We start from the raw sequence: 26,400 nt of genomic DNA, 5'->3' as shown, positions 1-26,400 counted from the left end.
CTGATCTTTGGTTTAATCTCCAGTGTGCTCCAGGATTCTATATGGAGTTCAGAGTCACTTTGGGGATGTGGTTTGCGTGGTACCAAGGAAATCACCTGATTGTATTATCACCAGTACTTTGCTTATCGGAAGTGAACAGGAATTTTACAAGTTCAATTGTACTTCTCTTTTTCTTTTCTTTAAAATAAATTTAGGGGCTTCCCTGACGGTGCAGTGGTTAAGAATCCGCCTGCCAATGCAGGGGACACGGGTTCGAGCTCTGGTCCGGGAAGATCCCACATGCCGCGGAGCAACTAAGCCCGTGCGCCACAACTACTGAGCCTGAGCTCTAGAGCCCATGAGCCACAACTACTGAGCCCGCGTGCCACAGCTACTGAAGCCTGCATGCCTAGAGCCTGTGCTCTGCAACAGGAGAAGCCACTGCAATGAGAAGCCCGTGCACTGCAATGAAGAGAAGCCCCCGCTGGCGGCAACTAGAAAAAGCTTGTGCGCAGCAACGAAGACCCAATGCAGCAAAGAAAGGAAAGAAGGAAGGAAGAAAAGAAGGAAAGAAAGAAAGAAAATAAATTTTAAAATTGTGCTAAAATACATATAATATAAAATTTAGCACCGTAACCATTTTTGAGTGTACAGCTCAATGGCATTAACTACATTCATATTGCTGTGCTACCATCATCACCATCCATCCAGAGTTCTTTTTATCTTGAAAAACTGAAACTCTGTACGTATTATAACTTCCTATTTCCCTCTCCCCCCAGACCTTGGCAACCACCATTCTATTTTCTGTCTCTATGAATTTGACTACTCTAGGTACCACATGTAAGTGGAATGATACTATATTTGTCCTTTTGCAACTAGCTTGTTTCACTTGGCATAATGTCTGCAAATTTCATCCATGCTATAGCATGTGTCAAAATTTCTTCGCTTCAAGACTGAATATTATTCCACCATATATATGCCACATTTTGTTTATCCATTCATCTGTTGATGGACATTTGGGTTTCGTCCACCTTTTGGCTTTTATGAATAATGCCAGTGTGAACATTGCTGTACACATTTATGTTCAAATCCCTCTTTGCAATTCTTTTGGGTATATATCCAGAAGTGGAATTGCTGGATCATACAGTAATTTTATTTTTAATTTTTTGAGGAACCGCCATACTTTTTCTATACTGGATGCACTATTTTACATTCCCATCAGCAGTACACAAGGGCTCCAATTTCTCCACAACCTCTGTAACACTTTTTATTTTGTTTTGTTTTACTAGCAGTCATCCTAATGCGTGTAGCTCGTGATTTGAGTTGTATTTCTTTTAAAAGCCAACTCCCTTGAGAAGGAAAAACAGAAATATTATCAGGTTATCAGTATTCTAGAGTGAATTAGTTTATAAGATTTTACTTTTTTCTCAAAATGACAACTGCCTCTAGAATGACACGTATCTGGCTGGAAAAATACTTGTATGTGGTAAAAACAACCCCGAGATTAGAGCCAGAAGGCCTTTTTCTAACACATTACTCTGAGGTCTTTGATAAATCAATATAATCCACAAAAGCCTCAATTTCTTTATCAGGAAAATGTGCATAATACTCTAAAGCAATGGTCCTCAAGCTTTAGCACACATCTGAATCCCCTGGAGGGCTTGCTAAACCACAGATTGCTGCACCCACCCTCAAAGTTTCTGATTCAGTGGGTCTTGGGTGTGTCCCAAGAATTTACATTTCTACGGGTGGTGCTGATGTTGCTTAGACCAGGGACCACACTTTGAAAATCATGGCTCTAAGGACTTTTTTTTTTTTTAATTTATTTTTTTATTTGTTTTTATTTTTGGCTGTGTTCAGTCTTCGTTGCTGTGCGCGGGCTTTCTCTGGTTGCAGTGAGCGGGGGCTACTCTTTGTTGCGGGGCGCGGGCTTCTCATTGTCATGGCTTCTCTTGTTGCAGAGCACGGGCTCTGGGCACGCGGGCTTCAGTCGTTGTAGCACGCGGGCTCAGTAGTTGTGGCTCGTGGGCTCTAGAGCACAGGCTCAGTACTTGTGGCACACGGGCTTAGTTGCTCCGCGGCATGTGGGATCTTCCCGGACCAGGGCTCGAACCTGTGTCCCCTGCATTGGCAGGCGGATTCTGAACCACTGTGTCACCAGGGGAACCCCAACTTATTATTTTTTTTAATTGGGTGTAGTTGCTTTACAATGTTGTGTTAGTTTCTGCTGTACGGAGAGTCAATCAGCTGTATGTATACATATATCCCCTCTTTTTTGGATTTCCTTCCTATTTAGGTCACCACAGAGCACTGAGTTCCCTGTGCTATACAGCAGGTTCTCATTAGTTGTCTGTTTTATACATATTAGTGTATATATGTCAATTCCAGTCTCCCAGTTCATCCCACCCCCCTCTCACACTTGATAGGGAGTGAGATAATGTAAGTAAAATAACTTCCTATTATTATTATTTTAAATAAATTTATTTATTTATTTATTTTTGGCTGTGTTGGGTCCTTGTTGCTGTGTGCGGGCTTTCTCTGTTTGCGGTGAGCGGGGGCTACTCTTCATTGTGGTGCACTGGCTTCTCACTGCGGTGGCTTCTCTTGTTGCGGAGCGTGGGCTCTAGGACCGTGGGCTTCAGTAGTTGTGGCTCACAGGCTCTAGAGCGCAGGCTCAGTAGTTGTGGCTTGCGGGCTGGGTTGCTCCGCGGCATGTGGGATCTTCTCAGACCAGGGATCGAACCCATGTCCCCTGTGTTGGCAGGCGGATTCTTAACCACTCTGCCACCAGGGAAGTCCCAATTTCCTACAGATATTAAGCACTGTGAAATGCCAGAGATTAATTTAATCACACAAGGATAGAAAGGTCTCATGAGATAGGCAGTGGAATCTAATAGAGTGATACTTTTCAGGACTGCACTAAAATCTATGAGACTTGAGCCTTCTGAGAAGTGGACCAGTGAGGAGAGGATATCATGAAGGAGATGGACTTTGGGAGTGAAGCTGGGAAGTTGTCAAAAGCACATTTTACCAAAGGCACAAGTTTGCCCAGGACCAGTTCTAGCTCTTCTTTGAGGCTTCTGTATATGTAAAGAATTCTGTTTGGCTACAAAGATGAGAAAAAATGAATGGGCATAATAGCTGCTTAAACAATTAAGGGCTTACTTTTTCCTCATGCAACAAGAACTCTGGAGATAGAAAGTTATTTGTATTGATTCAGTGGCTCAGGGATTTCAGTACTGAGGTCTGTCGGGTTTTTTGCCTTTTCTGTCATGTGCACAACATAACTGCTGCAGTTCCAGCCATTACATCTGCTTGCCACACAGGTATAAGTAGAAAAAGATAAAGAGGAAAGGTCAGTACCTATGACAGGAAAGCAAAACTTTCCCAGACATTCTCGTCTTGTTTCTGTTTATTCCTCAACGTCCAGAGCTGTCCCTTGGCCGTTCATAGCTTCAAGTGTGGCTGAGGAATGTTTCAGTTGAGTACATAGCTACCCAAAACTAAATTAGGTTTGTGTCAGTAAGGTGGAATGAGTCTGTCCCAGCTTCATAATTTTTTCTGCCCCTAGTGAGTTTAGACTAAGATGGTGAGGCCACTGTGGGCAAAGCTGTTAGAGTTCTCTTATTCTTCTTATATAACTTAATGTACTTCTTCGTGGTTATTCTCATCATTAGTACTTTAATATGTATGGCAGATTGAAGCCCGAGAGTACTTTCACTCATGTTAGCTCAGCTGTTTCTCCAAGTCACCTTGGGAGGTCTTTTGAGCCCTGTTTTGTAGGTATGAGACTAGCGGCTCCTTTTTCATTTTTATCTCTCTGAATCCTACCACTTTACCCCTAACTTTCTGTAGCTTGTCATCCTGCTTTGGTCTCTCCCACAATGTGGTATGCTTTCCAAATTCCCAAAATCCTAGCTTTTTCTGTGTCCCATTACCCCTGGGAACGCTGTGGTGATCAAGCTAATCAGATGGACTGATTCATGGGAAAAACACATTTAAGAGGTGAAACCTGAAAGTGAACATTGGCTGTCTCTGTATAAAAATTTTTTCAGTCTGTGTTCTCAACCAGAGGTTAATGATTTTCTTAATCTCCTAATCCATTCACTGTGGTGTAGAGGCAATAATGAAGTCCAGCTCATGCATTTTTGAGAATTTCCTTGAAAATGTGCTTTGTAAACATGAACTAGTATATTTATTTGTGGTTTCTCACTTTCATTTTTTCTTGTGAGCTTGAGTGGGGAGTAAATAAAGGAAGAAATGATGTCTTACCAGGAAGGTAACATTGTGAATATTCAGAGAAATTTGGAAGAGGAAAGGCTGGTAGCTGGGCCAGCATGCTACTGGCAGGAAGGCAGCCTCAGTCACAGGTGTCATGGGGAAGACAGTGGAAAGAAGGGAGAAAAAGAAGGAGATACAGGCAGTGGCTAATGAACAAGCCTGGGCAGGTGAGATGAGAGTGGGAGCAAATGAGCGCTGATACTGATAGTCTTGCTAGAGATGCAATTAAAAGATGTGAGTGGCAGGCAGGATAAGGGGGCCAGGTCAAGGTTCTGTGGTGCAGACAGGAAAGTGGAAAAGGAGGCAAGGAGGTAGATTGACTTGCAGGAAGCACCCGAGTGCCTAGAAAGGAGATATATTCCCAAGAAAGTAGGAGTCTGGGAAGAAGTGAGCCACCATAGATCATTTAGCTCATTTGAGTCCAATTCAGCAAACATTTATTTTAAAATTTTAAAAAATTTATTTACTTTTAAAATTAGTTAATTTTAATTAAGTATAGTTGATATACAAAATTATGTTACAGGTGTACAATATACTGATTCACAATTTTTAAAGGTTATATTCCTTTTATAGTTATTATAAAATATTGGCTATATTTTCTGTTATACAATATATCCTTTTAGCTTATTTTATACCTAATAATTTGTACCTCTTAATCCTCTACCCCTATATTGCCCCTCCCCACTTCCCTCTCCTCACTGGTAACCACTAGTTTGTTCTCTATATCTATCTGTGTCTGCTTCTTTTTTTGTTATATTCATTCATTTTATTTTTTAGATTCCATATATAAGTGACATCATACAGTATTTGTCTTTCTCTGTCTGACTTATTTGACTTAGCATAATGCCTTCTAAGTCCATTCATGTGGCTGCAAATGGCTAAATTTCATTCTGTTTTATGGCTGAGTATCATTCCATTATATACCCCACATCTTTTTTATCCATTCATCTATTGATGGACACTTAGGTTGCTTTCATATCTTAGCAATTTAAAATAATGCTGCTATGAACATTAGGGTGCATGTGTCTTTTTGAATTAGTGCTTTTGTTTTTTCAGATACATACCTAGGAGTGGAATTGCTGGGTCATATGGTAGTTCTATTTTTAGTTCTTTGAGAAACCTCCATACTGTTTTCCACAGTGTCTGCGCCAATTTACATTCCCACTAACAGTGTACAAGTGTTCCCTTTTCTCCACATCTTCACCAACATTTGTTCAGCAAACATTTATTGCCTGTCATAGAATGGAATCATCCCTGTGTCCTCAAAAAAAATTTGTCCATGTCCTAATCCCTAGAACCTGTGAATATGCTACTTTATACTTTGCAGATGTAATTAAGTTAATGAGCTTGAGATGGGGAGAGTATTTTGGATTATCCAGGTGGGCTCAATGTAATCACAAGCGTCCTTATAAGTAAAAGGGGGAGGAGAAAGAGGGATTTGAATACTCTGCCAGCTTTGAAATTGGAGAAGAGAGCCATAAGCCAAGGAAGATAGGTAGCCTCTAGAAGCTAAAAAGCAAAGGGAACGGATTGTCTTCTACAGCCTCCGGAAGGAAGCCGCCCTTACAACACCTTGATGTTGGCCCAGTGAAACCCATTTTGGATGACCTCCGGAACTGTAAGCCAATATATGTATATATATTCATTTATTTTTTGCTTGAATCGAGTAAACTCCTGGTGATTTATCGCAACAATAAAAAACTTACCCATTGAGCAAATACCAAATGGTGCTATGGATTGGGGGATACGAAGATGAATAAGATATTAATGCTCGCCTTTAGATGACTACCAGCTCACTGGTCCAAGTCAGTGATGGCCAAATTTAATGTGCATAGAAATCACCAGAAGGATTTTGCTAAAATGCAGATTCTGATTGACTAGGTCTGAAGTGACCCTAAGATTCTACATTGCAAACACCTCTCAGGTGATGCCAGTGCTGTTTGTCTGGAGACTGTGCTTTGTTTAGTAAGGATCTAGGCTGTAAGTCTGTTCTAGGGCCTGGGAAACCAAGAACAGCAAAGCTTTTTAGTTATGATGGAGAAAATGGTTGGAATGGTCATTTGACTTTAAAGTTTAACGATCTGAAACTTACTAGTAGAGGGAACTTGGGGCTTCAGACTCTTTAAAGGATTGTTGTGATAATCAAACAAGATGATGTATGTGAAAGCAGTAGGTAATTTATAAAGCACTGTGTACAAATGTTAGTTATCCCTTTATATGTCAGATGAGAGCATATTTGGCAAGAAAGCGCAAGTGTCATTCTGGACTTATAAACTGAAGTGAAGGAAGAAATAGGTGGATTAAAAAAAATCCCAGTGTTTATCCCAGGCATTTTTATTTCTTTTAAATCCTCTGTTCTGCTATGATTATAATACACATATGGAATGCAACACTCAAAAGAAAACAAACTTAGAGTAAAATAATAGTTACCTGTAACAGCATAATTCGGAGATTACCAAGAATTAGAACTTTTCCAGGAGCTTGATTGACTTGATATTATTTGAGTCTTTGCAGACTTTTGTCTCCCTTAAATATTTTAGAAAAGAATAACCGTATGTTTTTATGTTGTGCACAAAACTATAATACCCTGTAACTTACTGTCTTTAATAATTCTAATCGCACCAGGGAACATTTTACCATAAAGCAATAGTTCTCAACTGGGGCAGTTTTGTCCTTCAGGAACATTTCACAATGACTGGAGACTTTTTTTTTTTTTTTAATTGTCCCGGCTGGGGGTAGGTTGCTACTGGCATCTAGTGGAGATGCCGCCCAACATCCTCCAGTGCATAGAACAGCATCCACGACAATAATTATCTGGCTCAAAATGTCAGCAGTGCCAAGTTTGAGAAACTCGGGCTATAGAGCAGTTGGGTTCCAAATTTTACTGGTGGTCAGAATCATCTGGAAGGCTTGTTAAATCAACGATTGCCCCCTACCAAATTTCTGATCTAGTAGGCCTTGGAGGAGGCCGAGAGTTTGTAGTTCTAACAAGTTCTCAGGTGATACTGATGCTGCTGGTTTGAGAGCTGCACTTCGCGAACCATTACCATAGGGCTTAATAGCTACACGACTGTAATTGAATTCACGTGAAGTATTAGCTCCGTAATTTGTGTCTTCACTCATATTTAGTAGTCAGGTTTATCGTATCACTGGTATGTTGCAAACATCTCTTGGGCACAGGCCAGGTCTCTTCCTTCCTCTGGCATGTCCTGGGATGCTGAGAACAGGCCTCTCTCATTACTGTGGAACAGATGGTTTCATTTGGCTGCGTGGACTTGGCACCGTATAAATGGCTTCAAGGACATATGAATGAGTTGTTGGCTTGGGAGAGATTGATGGAGAGAGGGGAGAGATGGGGCAAGTGAATGTGGAAAGGAAAGAAACAGCCATTTTTTATTGTGCTTAAGACCCTCCCTCACGGTATCCTGAAAACTCAACACACCTGTGCATAGCTTTGCACTTTCTTATAAAAAACAGTCTTTTAGTGTGGAAAGGTAGACTCTCAACCTGACACTGTCTTATTGGTATTGCAGTCAGGTTAACTTTTCACTGTCATCACACCAGCAGGCTCTAAAGAGGGGAGATTTATCGCCTACGCCCCTGGGTTCATAATCTCTTCTTCAAGGATCCTTTTTCCTGCCCTGCTTCCCGTCATCCCCAGTCTATTCAGCATGAGCAGAGCTCACCCACCTCTGATACGGGTCATACTACACCTTGCACAGAGGTGGCGACTGAATTCAGGGTGGGGGAAACCGAGACAAGTTGGAAATGAAAAGGCCGCGGGTCAGGCATTGGTTGGACCAGGAAAAGCCCAGAAGCCGTGGGTCAGAAACCAAGGAACACATTAACTCTTGTGCTTAAAATGAGGCAGTAGGTCAGAAACCAGGTGAAAGGTTAGAAAAACACTGGGGACAAAGCATCCAGGAATGGGAGCACTCACAATTGAAGTGAGGCCTCTTTTTGAAGCCTCTTATGATTTCTGCTGGGCCAGTGGATAAAATAGGTGCTGGTCTGTAAAGTGCTATGCCGGTTCACCTGGTTGATGGAGCAGACTTCAGAGCATAAGAAGAACAGCTGATAACTTTCTAGGTGGAGGATGGAGACAGGCACACAGGGCATTTCACAGGTACTGCCGATGTTCCTTTCCTTCGGCTGTGAATGCAAGTGGTTATTTTATTGCTATTTTAATACCTAGAATAATTTATATTCTATAATATTCAGTATTTAAAAGTTAAAGGATAGCAAATGACATTAATTAAGCACCTACTCTTCCTCTAAATAGTGCAGCAAGATAATTTTCTCCTTTCAGAAATGAGGAAATGGAAACTGGGAGAGGGAAGGTCATTTGCTCAAGGAAGTGTGGAGCTGGAATTGGCACCCAGTTCCCTCTGTCAAGGCCTGCACTCTTCTCACTGAAGTGTGAGGCAGTTTGGGTCACAGGCTGTTTCCCAGGATTCCTCCTGGTCATTCTGCAGTCCTCTCTCCATGCAGGGGGGTCACCCCCTTGCCCAATCTTGGGTATTCACAGCTCCAGTATTCCAGCCTGCTGAAATTTAGCTACCTCTTTAGGAGAGCTTTTTACTGGTTTCCCTTCAATTATTAAACAATTCTCAAACCATAAAGATAGCAACTCAATTCCATTCTCACCTGCAAATTGAGGGACAGAGAGTGGACTTCTGCAGCACTGAAAATTAAACTTGGTAGTTTCATAAGTCTTCCTTATATTCGACACAACCATCCCTGATGAAACGAGCTGCAGCGCACACAGAAAACCTGCCATTTAATCAGACACACATCTGGCCGCGTAGAAGCCCCATCCTCACCTCTGTGAGTGAGAGTCACGCCAGAATTTCCTATAAGACAGTGCTGCGTCACTCAGCAGTGCTCCGCCCTCGTTCATGTGACTTGAGTAGGGTCTGAGCGGCACTGTAAAACCAAGTTTATAGCGCCGATGAGTCACGGTGAAGGAGAGCTGGGCGGTGGCTGGAGCCAGAGTGGAACCAAAGAGGCAGAAGGTGGGGACCACACGGTTTAGGGGTCGTGAGGGCCTGGGGGTCATGGATTAGTATCCACATCAGGGCACCCTGGGGAATCACAGTATCCTAAAACGTCCAGAACAAAGTAGACAGCCCAATCCAGCAGTTTTTACAGGACACACCCCGATAGAAAACCGGGGCTGTGCCATTCGGCTAGAGCCAAGCCAGAGATGCGTGTCTTTATTCTGATAGTCCTTGCTTCTGAAACCCAAAAGCTGGGATGTGATAAACTTCTCGAATCTTGCTTTTAAATAAGGTATTTTAAATATGATTTTTAAACATACTTTTTCATCTTCACGGTTGACGTCGGAACAACTTAGTTCAGTGTGGTTAGGAGCCGCCGCCGCCCTCTGTAGCCTGCCTGGCCTGTCCTCCCTGCCCGAGTCATTTTGCTGCAAAGGGAGGTCTCAGTGGTTGCAGCCAGGTCGCCAGACGTCAGGTGTCAGGCCTCTGGTGAGCGCCTCCAAGGCCACTTCCCTCTCAGCAATGCCCACTAGGTGACGCCTGTGGATGGAAGAGGCTTTCCAGAGTGCAGGCTTCCCTGCTTTCTTCCTTCCCAGGCTCACATCTTGCCTAGAAGATGCTTACGTGGCAAGATCCTGAAGAAATTATTCTGGGCCTGCTGCTCAGAGACAGGGCCTGTGAGGATTTCGGTCAGCTCCCTTTTCTGAGGGATACTGATATCTTTGCCAAGTATATGTGATGGTCTAATTATAAAAGAAGGAAAAAAAACCCCAAAAACCTTGCATAACCCAAACAGCTTTAAGTTTCTGGGTAGGTTTATAACTGCTTTACCAGTGAAAACAAAAATCCCCAAACTAAGGTGACTTGTGATGGTCCTGGGGTAGTAAGCTTAACTGTGAGAGCGAGCTGGAAAGCAGATTGGAGACTGGTGTGATTGGCGCAGGTGTGACTACTTGATACTATAGCTGTGGTTCTCAAACGGGAGAGCAGCAGAATCATCTGGAGTGATGGGTGAGCCACAGATTTCTGGGTCTCACTCAGAGTTCCCAATTTAGGACATCTTGGGTGGGGCCTGAGAATTTGCGCCTCTAAATCTCTGACATGTTCCCAGGTGATGCTGATGGTCCAGGGACCTCGCTTAGAGAACCACTGCATGACAGCATTTTGTTCTCAGTATGTGGGGGGGGGGGGGGGAGAAAATGGGTGGAGAGAGGGATGGGGGCTAGGAGCTGGGACATTGTGGAGGGGCAGGGGGACAGTGAACTGTGAATCCCTGTAAACAGATTGCCTCTTAGTCCCAGCAAAGTCACTCCCCCCTTTCCCTGTACAGCTTTGCAGACGTTCCCTTCTCCTTATTCCAAAGAATGCCAACAACACATTGTGCTTTTGTTAGATAAATCTTCTGGGCAGGGATAACTTAAATCTAATGGCAACTCAGGGACAAATCACCAGGCAGCTGGGCCCTTGCTGGAGATACATTGAGGTGATTTATTTAAATTCGCTTGATTGTTTTTGTAGTAGGGAAATGAAATTGTCTCTTTGTATCAACAGGTGTTCAAGTGCTTTTTTTAATGGCTAAATGTTTAAAGTGACAGTCAAGCTTAAGAAGGTTGTATGAAAGCACATTCATAGCCGGTGGTTTTTGAACGTCCTGAGACTCTTTTAGTTCTTTCTAAAAGGTGAGAGTGGGTGTGTAGGTGTATATGAAACTAGTTATTCCTATTACAACCCAAACTCCTCTTGAAGTGTGTGTTTGCACTGTTTAAAGCGTCTTTGTGTGACATAGCCTCTTTCTACAGATTTTTGGATGTTTATGCTGTTTCTTTTTTTCTAAATTAATGGTTCTGTGCAGCACAAGATAGGTTAGTTTGATGATCTCCATTTTGTAAGTGAGGATTGTGTTCCAGGGCAGCTAAATGATAAGCCAAAAGTTACTCGTTTTAGCATCAAAACTGGAAACAAGAAGTCCTAGACTTTAGTTTCCAGGCTCCATCTCCATTTTTCACCCCTGCTTTTCCACCTGGACTCCCTCTATCAAAGCACCTCTTGTGAAAATTTCCATGAAGTTTGCTGTAGTTGGGTCTTGTCCCCAGCTATAATTGGGGTCCCCTTAAGATCTGGTATTTCCCTCCCATAGTGAAATATTTAGCCCTTGGGTTGATAGCAAGGCAGGCAAACATTTTCCTCTCTATCTTTCATATAATGACAGTGAAATCCCTTCCCCAAGAACATAGAGGTTTTGTTCTGTTCTGTTCCTAATTTCAGAACAATAAGTTTCCAATGCACCACCACCCACCGGAAAAAGAGCACACAGTGACTGACAAGGTGAGGTCTTTGTTTGGTTGTATTTTAAGTCTTGCGCTTTCTGAAATCCCTAACACTTTGGTTATAAATCACTAAAAGGTGGCTGTTCTCTAAAATGAATTTTGCATGAAATGTCAGCCAGAGTCTAGGGGACAGCTACAATATTTACGACTGGTGGTATTTCTTAGGAGAGGTAGAAGAAAATGAAGCCTGTAGAGTTTAGCTTAGTACTGGTGGCAGGGAAGAAAGGAGGGAGAGAGAGCAAATTTCACTCACCCAGATATTTTGTTTCTGCCATTTTCAGTGCACACAAAACTTACGTTGCTCAAAGTGAAGGGTTCAGGGGTATTGATCCATATGGTAAAGAATGGGTTGGAAGAACGTGGGCAACTGTGTAAGGGGAAAATAAGCAAACCTGAAACTACTATGGGAATGTGCTTGTTAGCAGGGAGATGGTTTTACCAAGTCCTCTATTTCTGGAAGACAGTTTGATCCCAGTCACAGCTCAAGGTGGTTTGCCTTCAAAAGCAAACTGCTCTGTTTATTTGCGGGAGGAAATGTTGCAGAGATAATGTAACATTCACGTGTACCCCTTCATTGTCAGGAAAACAGAACTTCTCTGCCTGCCATTCGAGGGCCACCAAGTCTGACACGAACTTATATTTTCAATGTTTTCTCCCATTAAGTCTTCCTTGCTAACTTTGGTCCAGTCCCATGAGCCTCTTGGGTATTTCTGTCCCGTGTCTTTGCTTGAAAACTCCCTCTATATGGTACATTCTCTTCCTCTATCTCTTTACTCAAGTGGTTCTTCATTAAAAAAGAAAAAAGTTTTTATTGAGGTAACTTGTTGTCTTAGCTCAGGCTGCTATAACAAAATACTGTAGACAGGGGGTGGCTTAAACAACAGATATTTGTATCTTAAAGTTCTGGAGTCTGGAAAGTCCAAGATCAGGGTGCCAGCAGATTGGGTGTCTGGTGAGAGCTCTCTTCCTGGCTGGCAAATGGCAGCTTTCTTGGCTGTCCTCATGTAGCAGAGAGCTTGCATGTTCTGTTATCTCTTTTTATGTGGAAACGAATCCCATCATGGAGGCCTCACCCTCATGACCTCATCTAAACCTAATTCCCTCACAAAGGCTCCACCTCCAAATACCATCATATGAGGGGTTAGGGCTTCAACACAGGAATTTGGAGGGGACAGTCCATAACATTCATGTACCATACACCCATTTAAAATTTGTAATTCGGTAGCTTTTTAGTATATTCAGTGTGTAACCAACACCACAATTTAAGTTCAGAACATTTTCATTACCTCTAAAAAAAAAAAAAAAAAAAGAAAATCCTGTACCCATTAGCAGGCTCTATCTAAATAGATCTATATCTAGATATATAATTCCTCTATAGGTTGGCCTATTTAGGGCATTTCATAAAAATGGATTCATATAATGTGTAACCTGTTGTGACAGGCTTCTTTCACTAAGTGTAATGGTTTCAAGGTTCATCCAAGTTGCAGCTTGTGTTAAAACTTTCATTTAGGGTTTGCCTGGTGGCTCAGTGGTTAAGAATCTGCCTGTCAGTGCAGGGGGTATGGGTTTGAGCCTTGGTCCAGGGAGATCCCGCATGCCGCGGAGCAACTAAGCCCGTGAGCCACAACTGCTGAGCCTGTGCTCTAGAGCCCGCGAGCCACAACTACTGAAGCCCGCGCGCCTGGAGCCCGTGCTCCGCAACAAGAGAAGCCACGGCAATGAGAAGCCTGTGCACCGCAGTGAAGAGTAGCCCCCACTCGCTGCAACTGGAGAAAGCCTGCATGCAGCAACGAAGACCCAACACTGCCAAAAATAAATAAAATAAAAATAAATAAATTTATTTTAAAAAACCTAAAAAAAACCCCTTTCATTTATTATTGCCAAGTAATATTGCATTTTGTGGATATACCACATTTTATTTATCTGTTCATCAAGTGATGGACACGGTTTTTTCTTGCTTTTGGCTATCATGAATAGTACTTCCATAAATATTCATGTACAAGTTTTTATGTGAATAAAGGTTTTCATTTTTCTTGGATGCATACCTAGGAGTGAAATCGCTGGCTCATATGATAACTCTGTTTAACCATCTGTAGAACTGCCAGACTGTCTTTCAAAATGACTGTACTGTTTTACTTTCCCACCAACAATGAATGTGAATTCTAATTTCTCTGCATCTTTGCCAACATGTACTATTGTTGTCTTTTAAATTTTAGCCATCCTAATGGGTGTGAAATGGTTTTGACTTACATTTCCCTTCAGGGTTAATAAAATGACTGAAAACATTTTCTAACTGGATATATTTTATTTATATGGTGTGAAATAATGGTCCAACATTTTTTCTCATATTTTCCTAGCATCATTTGTTGAAGATTTTCCTTTCTCAGTCAAATTGACTTGGCACCTTTGTCTAAGATCAGTTGACCTTAAACATGAGCACTTATTTCTCGGCTCTCAGTTCTATTCCACTGAAATATATGTGCTACACTATCTTATTGTAGCTTAGTAGTAAGTTTTGAAATTGGAAAGTGTGAGTCTCCCAACTTTGTTCAAGATTGTTTTGGCTATTCTGGGTCCCATTTCCATATGAATTTTAGAATTAGTTGTCAATTTGTGCAAAGAATCCAGCTGGGATTTTGGTAGAGGTTGTATTGAATCTGTTTATCAATTTGTATCAAGTATTGCCATCTTAACAATATTATGTCTTGTGATCTATAAACATGAAATGTCTTTTCATTTATTGAGGTCATCTTAAACTTCCTTCAACAATGTTGAAGTTTCTGGAATATAAGTTTTGTATTTCTTTTGTTTATTATCTTTTTGATACTATTATAAATGGAATTCTCTTCATGTTTGGGTTGCTTATTGCTACTATGTAGAAATACAACTGATTTTTGTATGTTGATCTTGTATCCTGCAATCTTGCTTAACTCATTCGTTAGTTCTAAAGGCTTTTTAGCAGATTAGATAGGATTTTTCCATAGACAATATTATGTTCTTTGTGAATAGAGAGTTTTATTTCTTCCTTTCCAATATGGATGCCTTTTACTTCACTTTATTGACTAATTGCCCTGGTTAGAATCTCCAGTACAGTGTTGAAGTTGTTTGCCATTTTTATTTGGTCTGTAATCTTAGGGGGAAAGCATTCAGAATAAATTTATTTATTTATTCTGCCAGTAATGGTCTTACCTCTTTAATTTCTCATTTTAGTAACTTAAGTCTTCATTTTTATCATGGTCAGTCTAGTTAAAGGTACGTAAATTCTATTTTTTTCAAAACCCAACTTCTGGTGTCATTAATTTTTTTTCTCTATTAAAATTGTTTTATTCATTTCTATACTAATTTTTCTTATTCATTCTGCTGGATTTGGGTTTATTTGCACTATTTCCAGTTTCTTGAGGTGGAAGGTTACATTGTGTAGATTTGAGATCTTTTCTTTTTCAGTTATAGTCTATTCAGCTACATATTTCCTTCTAAGCACTGGTAGTGTTCAGTAAAATTTGGTATGTTGTATTTTTTCATTCATCTCAATACTTTATAATTTTCTTTGTGATTTCTTCTTTTAACCATTGGTGATTTAGGAGTGTATTGTTTAACTTCCACGTTTGTGAATTTTTCAAGCTTTTTGTTGTTGATTTCTAATTCCATTGTGGCTGGAGGAGATACTTTGTATGACTTTAATCCTTTTAAATTTATCGAGGATTGTTTTACAGATTAGCACATGTTTCAGGTAGACTTGAGAATAAAACATATCCTGCAGTGGTTGGGGTGTGGTGCTGTGGATGTCTCTAGATGTTGATCTAGTTGCTTTCTAATGACTTTGAAGTCTAATTCCACATCGATCTTCTGATTACTTGCTCTATTTATTGTTAAAAGTGGAGTATTAAACTCCAGCTCTTAATGTCTATTTCTCCCTTCATTTCTCTTTTTTGCTTCATGTACTTTTGGGTCTCTGTTAGGTGAATATGTTTGTTATATCTTTCTTATGGATTAACTCTTAGCATTATGAAATGTTCTTTATCTCTTGTAAAATTTTAAAGTTTTTGTCTGATAATAGTATGTCTACTTCAATCCTCTTATGGTTTCTGTTAGCATGGTATCTTTTTCCATCATTTAACTTTTGTCCTATTTGTATCTTTGAAAGTAAAGTGTGTCTCCTGTAGACATCATGTAGTTGGATCTTAATTCTTAAAAAAACAATCCAATCTGGTATTTTCTGCCTTCTGATTTTATTGTTTAATGCAATTCCATTTAATGTTATCATGGTTAGATTTACACCTGCTATTTTCCTTTTGTTTTCTAAGTGCATGATGTTCTTTGTTCTTCATGCTTTACTTCTTTTGTATTAAGTTGATTTTTTTCTAGTGTAACATTGTAATTCATTTAATTTTTTAATTACAGTTTTTAAAAATTGTTTTTCTATTTGGGGCTCTATGGCTTACCATATACATATTAAGCTATCTAAATCTACTTTATACTAACTTAATTCCAGTAAAATACAGAAACTTTATTCCTAATACAATTTCATTCCTTCTTTCTCTTCTAATGCTATTGTTATATGTATTAACCTATGTATGTTAAAAACTCAATGATACGCTGTTAAAATTATTATTTTAAACTTATGTCTTTTAAAACTGAGAGGAGAACAAATATATATAAAAGTTCATTAAAACTTTTTTTAAAACTCTTTCCGGTTTTCTTCACTTCTTTTTCTCAATTTGAGTTACCATCTGGTATCATTTCCTTGCTACAATACAGCTTTAGTGACATTCACTTTCTTGTGCTATTATTATCTTCATCAGGGATTCTTAAGCTTTTGGGTTTCATAGATCTATTTCGGGATTTATTTTAGGATTTCAAATTTATTTCGGTGATTGACCTAGGGCTGCCCACTTTTACATTGTAAGTATGGACATCAAAAAATGTATCCAACCAGCTATCATTTACTATCATCATCATTTTTTAGAGGAAAGGGTATTTTTACCACCCCTCCTTTTGACCAATTAGGAAGACTATAATCCCAGAGACAGGATAATCCTTCCCAAATGAAAGATTGTTGGAAATATTAAACTAACAGTTTTGCAGCAGACTGAAACTTTGTCACAGATCAGCGTTTGGGAATTTTGGGTTTATGTAAGTAATAGTGTCATCAGTTTCATCAAAATGACTAATTTTATTTAGTGCATATTATGTGTGAGTCAGGCATTGTTCAAAGCACTCGTTTACTAACATAATTGCTGAGGTGGATACGATTATCATCATCATTTTATAGTGGAGAGATCTGAGGCACAAAGAGGTTGGGTAACTTGCCCAAGGTCCTACAGTGGCAGAGCCAGGTCTCAAAGCTCAGAGTTCTGGCTCTAGCATCTGTACGCTAAATGCTGCGGTGTGTTATGGCAGGTAGGCTGAACGTGGTCCTGGACTGTGATACTGGTTTTGTTAGGGACAGTGAAAAATGAGGTTCACTAGAGCATCCCAGAGAGGGAAACTTGGACCTTGACGATGTGAGTGATAGGTTGAGTCAGGCAATAGTGATAATCTCTTGACGTGCATTGAATCAGAGAGCATACAAGGCAGGTTTGCTATCCAACCGACTGCAAAACCCAGAAGTTTGAATATCATTTTTAACTCCCTCTCACCCTCATGACCTGTCAGTCACTGAGTTTTGTTAATTCAACCTCCTAAATATATTTCATGGTTATCTACTTCTCATTTCCTTTGGTTCCATCCTATCTAGGCCATCATCATGGATGGCCTAGTTCATTTTAACAGTCTCCTAACTGGCCTTCCTGACTGCAGTCTTGTTTCTCTTGAATCTATTCATCCTGCACACTGAATGGATTTTCTGATACACAAATCTAATGAGGTCATACTTCTTCTTATAATCTCTAAATCGTTTTCTTCTGCCTTCAAAACACTCCTAATACACACTATAAGACTTTCTGGCCTTCCTCTTTCCCTGCACGTATTCCCTTTCTTTCTCTAATCTCCAGCCGTAATAAACATTGTTTTCTCAAAATGCCTTTTTAACAGCTATTTGTTGAATAAGTAAAGAAAACCTCATCTTTACCAAGATTTAAAAATTTTAATCATCAAAGTCATAACAGTTTCCTAGGGTGCCGTGAAAAACTGGGTGGCTTGGAACAACAGAAATTTATTTCACAGTTCTGGAGGCTAGGAGTCCTAAATCAAAATATAGGTAGGGTTGGTTCTTAGAGCTGTGAAGGAGAATCTGTTCCATGCCCTTCTCCTAGCTTCCAGCATCCTCAGGCATTCCTTATTCTCCCTGTCTTCTCTCTATGTCTATCTGTGTTCAAATTTCCCCTTTTTATGAGGACAAAGTCATATTGGCTTGGAGCCCACCCTAATGACCTCATCTTAACTTGATTATCTGCAAAGACCCTATTATCAAATAAGGTCACATTTATAGGTATTGGGGGTTAGGTCTTCAAAATCTTTTCAGAGGGCACAATTCAACCCATAAAGTATCTTTTCAGATAGAATTTATTTCAGAAAAATTGAACACAGATAAAGGTATTATCATGAATAATTTTGCCATCCTAAATAGCTGTTGTTGGCATTTTGGTGTATTACCTTTCATTCGTTTGTGTAAACACTTTAGGAATTCTTTATTAGGAATGTCACTGGAACAGCTATCCCTTCTCTAGCAAATCTGGCAAGAGCTTTTGACTTGGCAGCCTTTGCCTCCAGCGCCTGGAACAGCGCTGGGAACCCAGAATGTTCTCATCACATAAATGCTCTTTGAACGAACGGCTGTAGACACATCACCAGAGAAGTGGAAGTGTAGCTTCACTCTGGCTAGGACATTCTCTCACAGTGGGCAACAGAGTAGGGGAAAAATGCCAAGTGACAGGGATACACAGCTTTTTTTTCACATCGCTTCTTCCAGATACCACCCCGATGACTTTTATGAAAGTTGTATACTCTTCCAAGAAAGTTATATTGATGTTTCCATCACTTTATCAAGAGGCTGTTAGTTTTGGCTCTAAGTGGAAATGAAAATTCAAGAAAATTTAAAGTCTAGTTGGGACAGGCACAAGGACGACTAGATTTTTCTTGGCTCACTTTCTTTTCAAGCCAAGCTTTTAAATTCTTTTGCCTCTTTTCTATTTTTCTTCTTTCCCCCTCCTGTTCTTTCTTCTTTCCCTCCTGTGTATAGATGAGACAGTCTTTCCTGATCATAATTTCAAACTCCCCAGGACCAGCAGATGAAAATGCAGTAGGACTTCTGAGAGGGCTGGATTTGCTTGGAGCAAATGGGGGCAGTTGTGCAGAGACCTGATCCTTGAGGTGGGGGGAGTCCTTGGCACTGGGAAGTAGATAACACACAGGAGGCAGCAAGTGTGTGTGGGGTGCAGATGGCTTTTCCCATTCCTACTCAAAATGACCTAAAGTATTTATCTGTGACAGTACTTTAACTTTCTGTGGCTGGTCTTTTAACGAATATATTGGAACCCCTATGCCCACGGGAAATTCTGTACTTATTATAACATGAAATGGCTTTTCAATGTTTTTGGTTATCCAGCACTGCACATTCCTGTGTGCTGTCACCACTCTTTCCCCACCCCAATTAAAAAAAGCTGTCAGAGCCAGACCTTGCTTTGCTGTGTGTGGTAGCTGTTCTCAAAAAATGAGTGCCAGTGAACCAGGCCTCCCAGCCTTCCCACCCTCATGTGGTCCCCTCCCTTTGAACCTAGAGGGCTGGACACATGGCTTGCTTGAAACCAATGGAATATGGTAGAAATTATACTGTGTGACTTCAAAGGCTATCATGACAGGCCTTACCTCTCTTGGAAAACTTGCTTTTGGGATACTTCCTCTGAGAACCCAGCTATCGTGCTGTGAGAAGCCCAGGCCGCATGAAGAGGCCACGTATAGTTATTCTGGTTGATAGCCAGGGCCACCTGCCGGCATGTGAGGGGGGCCACTCTAGATGTGCATCCACTCCACCCTTCAGATGACGGCAGCTCTAACTGGCGTCTGATTACAGGACACGGTGAGGCCCCGAGTGAGAAGTGCCTTGCTGAGCCCAGTCAACCCCCAGAGTTGGAAGAGAGAAGATGTTTTTAAGCCACTGAGTTGGGGCATCATCTGTAGGCAGCAGTTGGTAACATGAGCGCCTCTCCTTCTGGCCATAAGGCCTGTGTATGTGACTTAACAAGTATACCCAGGCTTGGCCAATAAGACATTCCACCCAGACTTTAAATCTAGAACAAATGATGTAGAGATGGAGGGACAGTGGAGAACTTATCATGGAAGCAGTGGTGGCTGCAGCAACACCCAGCGTCCAGGGCAACGGCAGCAGTGAAGTCAGCTGCACTGGGCAGTGGCTGGTGCTGGCAGCAGGGTCCTTCCCCAGTGCTCTCCGCTCCCCCACCCCGCCCAGTGTTCTTATGGTGTGATTTTTTGGCTCCTTTCTGGCTTCCCAGTCTCCCTGGTTTGTACCTGCTTTCTGAGCCTGATTCTTCAGCTTTCCTGGGAGTTCTCTGAAATTCCCTCTGTCCTCTCAATTAATTCCTCTTCTGCTCAAATGCTGGGCCAGGGTTGGTTCCTGTCGCATACAGCTGGTAACCCTAATTGATAGATAACCGTATTATTCTTTGTCCTTTTTGGAAGTGACTGAAGAATTGGAGGCGCACTCTTTTAAATCTTGTATTTTCACCCTGTAAGGGCAGATTTGATATTTAGAAGTGGCTCAAAACTATTGGGAGGGGGTATCATGGTGGAGTGGTTGGCGGGGGGAACCACTGAACCTGGTAAGAGTCGGGATTTGTGTTGTAGCCTCAGAACTGCGGCTGGTTCACTGTATCGATCATCAGAATGTTGCTTCCTCTCTGCGGGCCCCAGTTTCCTTATCTTTATAGATGAGAGTTGAACAGCACTAGGTGATTCCTAATATTCCTTTCAGCTCTGAAACTTTGCAAGATTGCTTGTGTTGTTAATTTTAAGCAGATGTTCCCTCACAACATTGCCAAGAAGAGGAGATCCATGTGATCACTGTGGACCCCGTCACCCTCAGGATGACTCTAGGGAATTGGGTAGGAGATATTACAGATGCTCAGTAAATGTTTTTCAGAGAACGGTTGAGTGGTGCTTTACTAGGTGCTGGGGGTTAAAGATAAACTATTTCCAGAGAGGCACAGAAACATCCTTACAACAGTGTGACCAATACTTGTATTGGAGATTTGAGCTAAGAGCTTTGGTGACCCTGAGGGGGACACTCTAGTGAACTGCCTGAGAGGGGGGTGTGTGTGTGTGTGTGTACACAGTGTGTAAGAACTAGAAAGGGAAGTCATTACAGAGGAGGTCACCTTTTTGCTGAAGAAGTAGAGGAAGGGAATTCTAGGCAAAGAGAACAACAAGAGTGAGATGGCCCCAAAGCCGTGGAGATGTTTGGAGAACAACAAGCAGCTCGTTGTGGCTGGGATTCAGTCTTCCTGGTTGGAATGGGGATGAGAAGCAGTGGGAGGTGAAGCAGGGCTGGATCAGAAAGGGGCCTTCTAGAACATGTTAAGGAGGTTAGACCTTCTCCTGTGGGCAAATGGGAGCCATAAAAGTTTTTAATACTAAATAGTGTTGGGTCAGATCGAAACTGCAAGGCTGACTTTTTTTGGTCAAGATTCTGGCAGCCAAGGGAAGTGTCTTCTTGTCTGTAGGTAGAATAAGGAGATGCTTTTTTGTGTTACGTCTGGACAGAAGTTTGTAAAATGACCCAGATCTGCCTCTTCAGGAGCCAGAGTACAATTTCTGAAGCTCCAAGGGATTAAGGAACTTCTAGGTATAAGGTAACCAATTTCTGTTGGTACAGGTACATATTTTACTGGCTCTTTGTGAAGGTGAGACTAAGGAAGAACATGAATCAAAGTATCAAATATTCTAAAGCACATGTAGATTAAGTTGGTGAACAGTGAATTTTCTCTCCTTCCTGAGTTAATGTCGTTTTTTAAAAATTAGAAACTTTACCAGGAGGTTTTTGAATTCTTAAACATCCACATGCACATGGTCACAGTTGATAAAAGAGATGTTTTCTTATCTGAATGCAGTGACATCTTAAAAGGTTTCCTTTGTTATAGTTAAACTTGCATGTCAAAAAATTATTCTCTGCGTACAATTTATTCTCTATTTATTCAATGTTACTTTACAGTGAAGTTGATATAAAGCGAGACAGCACACTTTTAAATTCTAAACTACAATTGTTGGACAAGAATCTCGACAATGCCAGACTAATCTCTTCTGATTGGTGTTGTATTGATAGGGGTTGACAACATAAACCCATGCTGGAATATTCTAATCCATCACCTGGCATAAGTTGTATTTTACCTTGGGCTTTGTGGGAAGGTAATCCATTTGCATCTGTGTTTCAAAGTGAGTGTTTCTGGGGGCATGGATGTCCCAACTTGCTACCGTCTCTTTATAAGGAAGGATTACAACAGGCAACCTCGAAATTAAAGAAATAGCAACATGTCTCTATAGAGGTGCCTGTACTTTCATTCAGAACCACATTTACCCTTGTTGTTATTGAAATCTGTCCTTTGTATTATGTTTCACAACGTGATCTGCATCACATGGAAAAATCTGGGCCTAGATAAAAATCTTCACACAATGACCCATACCAGACTATTTTTCCTCTTTACCAGTCTTTTATATCTTTGTGGAAATGGAAGAAACCAGACATCATGAAGTAGAGATGAGTCATCCCCCATGTGTTCTGTCAGAGGTTGTGACCTGCTGAAATCCATGAGTGAAATACAGTGGTGGTGGTTTCATGCCACTAAGTGTGGGGAGGTTTGTTATGCAGCAACAGAGAAGTAGAACAGGTACTACAGTGGGTACCTGGACAGTCTTGGATAAGGGATGTAACATTATAAAGCTTATTTTTTTCATCTTTTAATGGGGTTAATGATATTGATCATATGTTGACTACCTTTTACTTGCCAGATATTTGTATACATATATGTACATATACTTACATACAGTGGACCCTTGAACAACATTGGTTTGAACCGCATGGGTTTGAAATCCACTTTCATGTGAACTTTTTTTTTTTTCCACTAAATATGTACTACAGTACTACTTGATCTGTGGTTGGATGAATCTGCAGTTGCAGAACCCCATATACAGAGGGCTGGCTGTTAAGTTATACGTGGATTTTCAACTGTGTAAATGGTACATGCCCTTAACCCCAATGTTGTTTAAGGGCCAACGGTACAATGTGTATCCATATCCATATATGCGTATATATCCATACATTGTGGATATGTAGTCGATTCTCATTTTTCATGGCAGTTCTATAAAGTTGCTGAGAGCACTGATTTAGCAAATAGTAAAGCATTGTTGCTAGAGGGTTGGGTTCCTGTGAGTCTCTAGTCAAAATATTTTTACCAACCAATCAACATACACCCTGTTTTCTGTTTCTGTTTAAATACCCCTTATTTAATATATAAAGTTGGTTTATCAACATTGAACTCACAGCCAGTGGCACCATAACTCATGCCTGAATGATGCTTGTCTAACATGTATTTCTGTGTAAGGCACATTGTGGCCTTCTTGAACTTAGGAATACACGAGATAGCTCTGCAGTGCTATGGTTTGGGGTGGGGCGGGGTGTGCCCATTTTAAACAGCAAAATCACAAACAAAAATAAGAAAAGCCTGGCACTAAGTAACCCTGAAAAGACACTTGTTTTCAGTATGAGAGCTGAAATAAGAAGGCAGAGTGTGGCCTTGTTTGGCCTCGGCTGGGTCTGTGTGCTTGGGGTGGCTCATATTTTTCATCACGCTGTAAATGTGCATGAATGACCGTGGAAGTGCCCTAAGTATTGACTTTTGGGTTACGGATTCTAGAGCAGAATTCGCAAATACGGGATCTGCGATAATGGGGATTGACAGTATGTATAACTCGTTTACTTCTCAGAATAGCTGTGTTCTTTTTTTTTTTTTTTGCAGTGTCTCTGCCAGACTGATAAAGACTGTCAGTGGAGTAGGCTCTTGATGGAGAGAGAGAGAATGAGAGAGATAGAAGGGGGGAGAAACTGAGGAGGAGGGAAGGGAAAGGAAAGGAAGAGAGTTTTGACAATCATATTTTTGTTAACTTTTATTTTATATTGGAGTATAGTTGATTAACAACGTTGTGTTAACTTCAGGTGAACAGCAGAGTGATGCAGTTATACATATACATGTATCTCTTCTTTTTCGAATTCTTTTCCCATTTAGGTTATTACAGAGTATTGAGCAAAGCTCCCTATGCTGTACAATAGATACTTGCTGGTTATCTATTTTAAATATAGTAGTGTATATATGTCAATCCCAAACTCCCAATTTATCCTTCCCCCTCCCCCCTTTTCCCTTTGGTAACCATAAGTTTGTTTTCCAAGTCTGAGAGTCTGTTTCTGTTTTGTAAATAAGTTCATTTGTGTCTCTTTTTTTTTAGATTCCGCATATAATTGGTATCATATGATACTTGTCTTTCTCTCTCTGGCTTACTTCACTTAGTATGGTAATCTGTGGGTCCATCCATGTTGCTACAAATTAGATTCCTGTGTTCTCAACTATTCCATCAGGCTGCTCCACCACTGCTTTTTAACTTGTGAATGTTAAATGAAATGCGTGTAACAGAGAGATACTATTTGAAATATCCAATTCTCTTTTGCATTGTTTTGGGCATGGCTTCCCTCTGTTGTGCCAGAGGCATTCATTTGCCTCAGATGATAGGGAAGTTATAGCAGAGACGCTAAGAGAAGAAAAAGCCGATGCAGGCATATTTCAGGGATATTACAGGTTTGGTTCCAGACCACAGCAATAAAGCAAGAATCACAATAAAGCGAGTTACACAATTTTTTTGGTTTCCCACTGCATATAAAAGTTATGTTTACACTATACTACAGTCTATTAATTATGTGATAGCATTATGTCTAAAAAAATCTGTATACCTTAATTAAGTAGTTTATTGCTAAAAATATTACCCATCATCTGGCAGCGCAGGGTTGCCACAAACCTTCCATTTGTAAAAACTATGATGTCTACGAAGCGTAATAAAGCAAAGCGTAGTCAGAGTCTGAGGTAGCAACCACCACTTCTATAGTGCATAGCAGTTGCGAGGTACTGTTCTGTGTTTTATCTATGTTAATTCTGTCCTTACAATAGCCCTACAAGGTAGTACAGTTATAAGAACCCTGGAAGGCAGGCCATAGTCTACTGCTAACCCTTATGCCTTAGGGTACCTTCCCACAGTCAGTTTTTGACATGCAAAGTAAGATTTTATTAGTCCAGAGCAAAACAATATGCTTAAATGAGGCACCATTAGAGAAGGAATTCCTCAATTTCCTTACTCTCAGAATAAGATCTAAGCCTGATGATCATAGATTTCCTTTGTAATGTAGAAAAGCCACCTCTTTAAGGCGTAGTGTCTCCATGAAGAAATAGGATGCAAGGTAGCAGGGGAGTGCAGGCACATTGGAAGAGATAAAAAGCTTGTCCCTTCTTCCTTGCTGGTCTGTGGGGAAGGGAGACAGAAGGAGGCAGAAGCAGAATGGCATTTAATCACTTGGGTTATGGCTCTATGCTTATTGCCTCATTAGCAATCTAGGTCAAAATCCTGAAGAAGGGACATGTTACATACTTTGAGAGGAAAATGGAAAGGAGGAGACTTGTAGGAAGCTGACTTAACTGTAGGAAGCCCTCTGTATCTCAAAAAAATCGTCACTGTGGTGGGATCAGGCAGAGGAAGACTAGAGTCTGGGTCACTGCATACAGCTGTTCAGGTTGTGCACTGCACAATTCCACAGGCCACCATGTGCTTAGGCTTTGATGGAAATGCTTTGTCTCCTAGAGTTGTGATTTGTGGTGGCCTTGGTCTGACTTAGCTTTCTGGAGTCTGTTTTGGCTCCTGTGTGTGGCATGGAAATGTCCAGAAACTCCCCTGTGCCTCATGGAAGTACATGGATGGTGGCTGATATGCTAGCAGGCTGCACTATTAGAATGGGTATTCCAGGCCTGATGAGGCAGAAACCAAGGGCTGCAGGATAACTCCTTGGATTGGAAATCCAGTGGGAGTCACATGCAGACCTCAGAGGGATGTGCTGTGCTAGTGAGAGCTGAAGGAGGGCCAGTTTAGCACAAAGGACTTGCCAGGCCTAAAGAAGCCGAGAGAAGGGATCCCAAACTCATTGGCCACAGACGCTCTGCAAAGGCCCCCAAGATGAGCAGTGATCAAACCATCAAAGGACCCTATTGCTGCAAAGGACAGAGAGTGGAGTACTATGCTTTGGGATATAAAAATGAATAAACTATAGGCCTTGCCTTCAAATTTCTTATAGGCTCATGGGAAGGGCAGACTGAAATAAATGAATGCAGATAAAGTTTGATAATATGTTATTAGAAGTATGCCTGAGATAATGGGGGATACAACGGAGAGTATAATCAGTTTCCTAGGGTGGAGCAGGCAGAAAAGACTTCACAGGAGAGGTGATACCCTCGTGGGTTTTGAAGGATGATTGGGAGTTTGTCAGGCCCACTAGGCAGGAAGGGACTTCATGAAAGGTAGAGGGCCCAGTGTATGCAAAGGCAAGGGGATATGAGAGAATCTGGGCTCTCCGGGCATGAGTAGGATCCATTTCCTAGACTTAAAAGCAGTGCAGAAGTGCTTGGAGTTTGATGCTCTGTGGTCAATGGTCTAGATATGCTTAGTAATCTTATCTTTGAATTTGTGTTTGGGAAGTGAGGTTGATGGGACAGTTGAGCGTTTGCTAGGGGCTTGGAGGTGGCTTACTGTTGGTCTCGCCTCCTGCAGCCTCC

The sequence above is a fragment of the Balaenoptera acutorostrata genome, chromosome 6 (genome assembly GCF_949987535.1).
Source record: "Balaenoptera acutorostrata chromosome 6, mBalAcu1.1, whole genome shotgun sequence".
NCBI lineage: Eukaryota > Metazoa > Chordata > Mammalia > Artiodactyla > Balaenopteridae > Balaenoptera > Balaenoptera acutorostrata.
The sequence above is the reverse complement of the archived record's forward strand: the minus strand, read 5'-3'. Positions refer to the sequence as shown.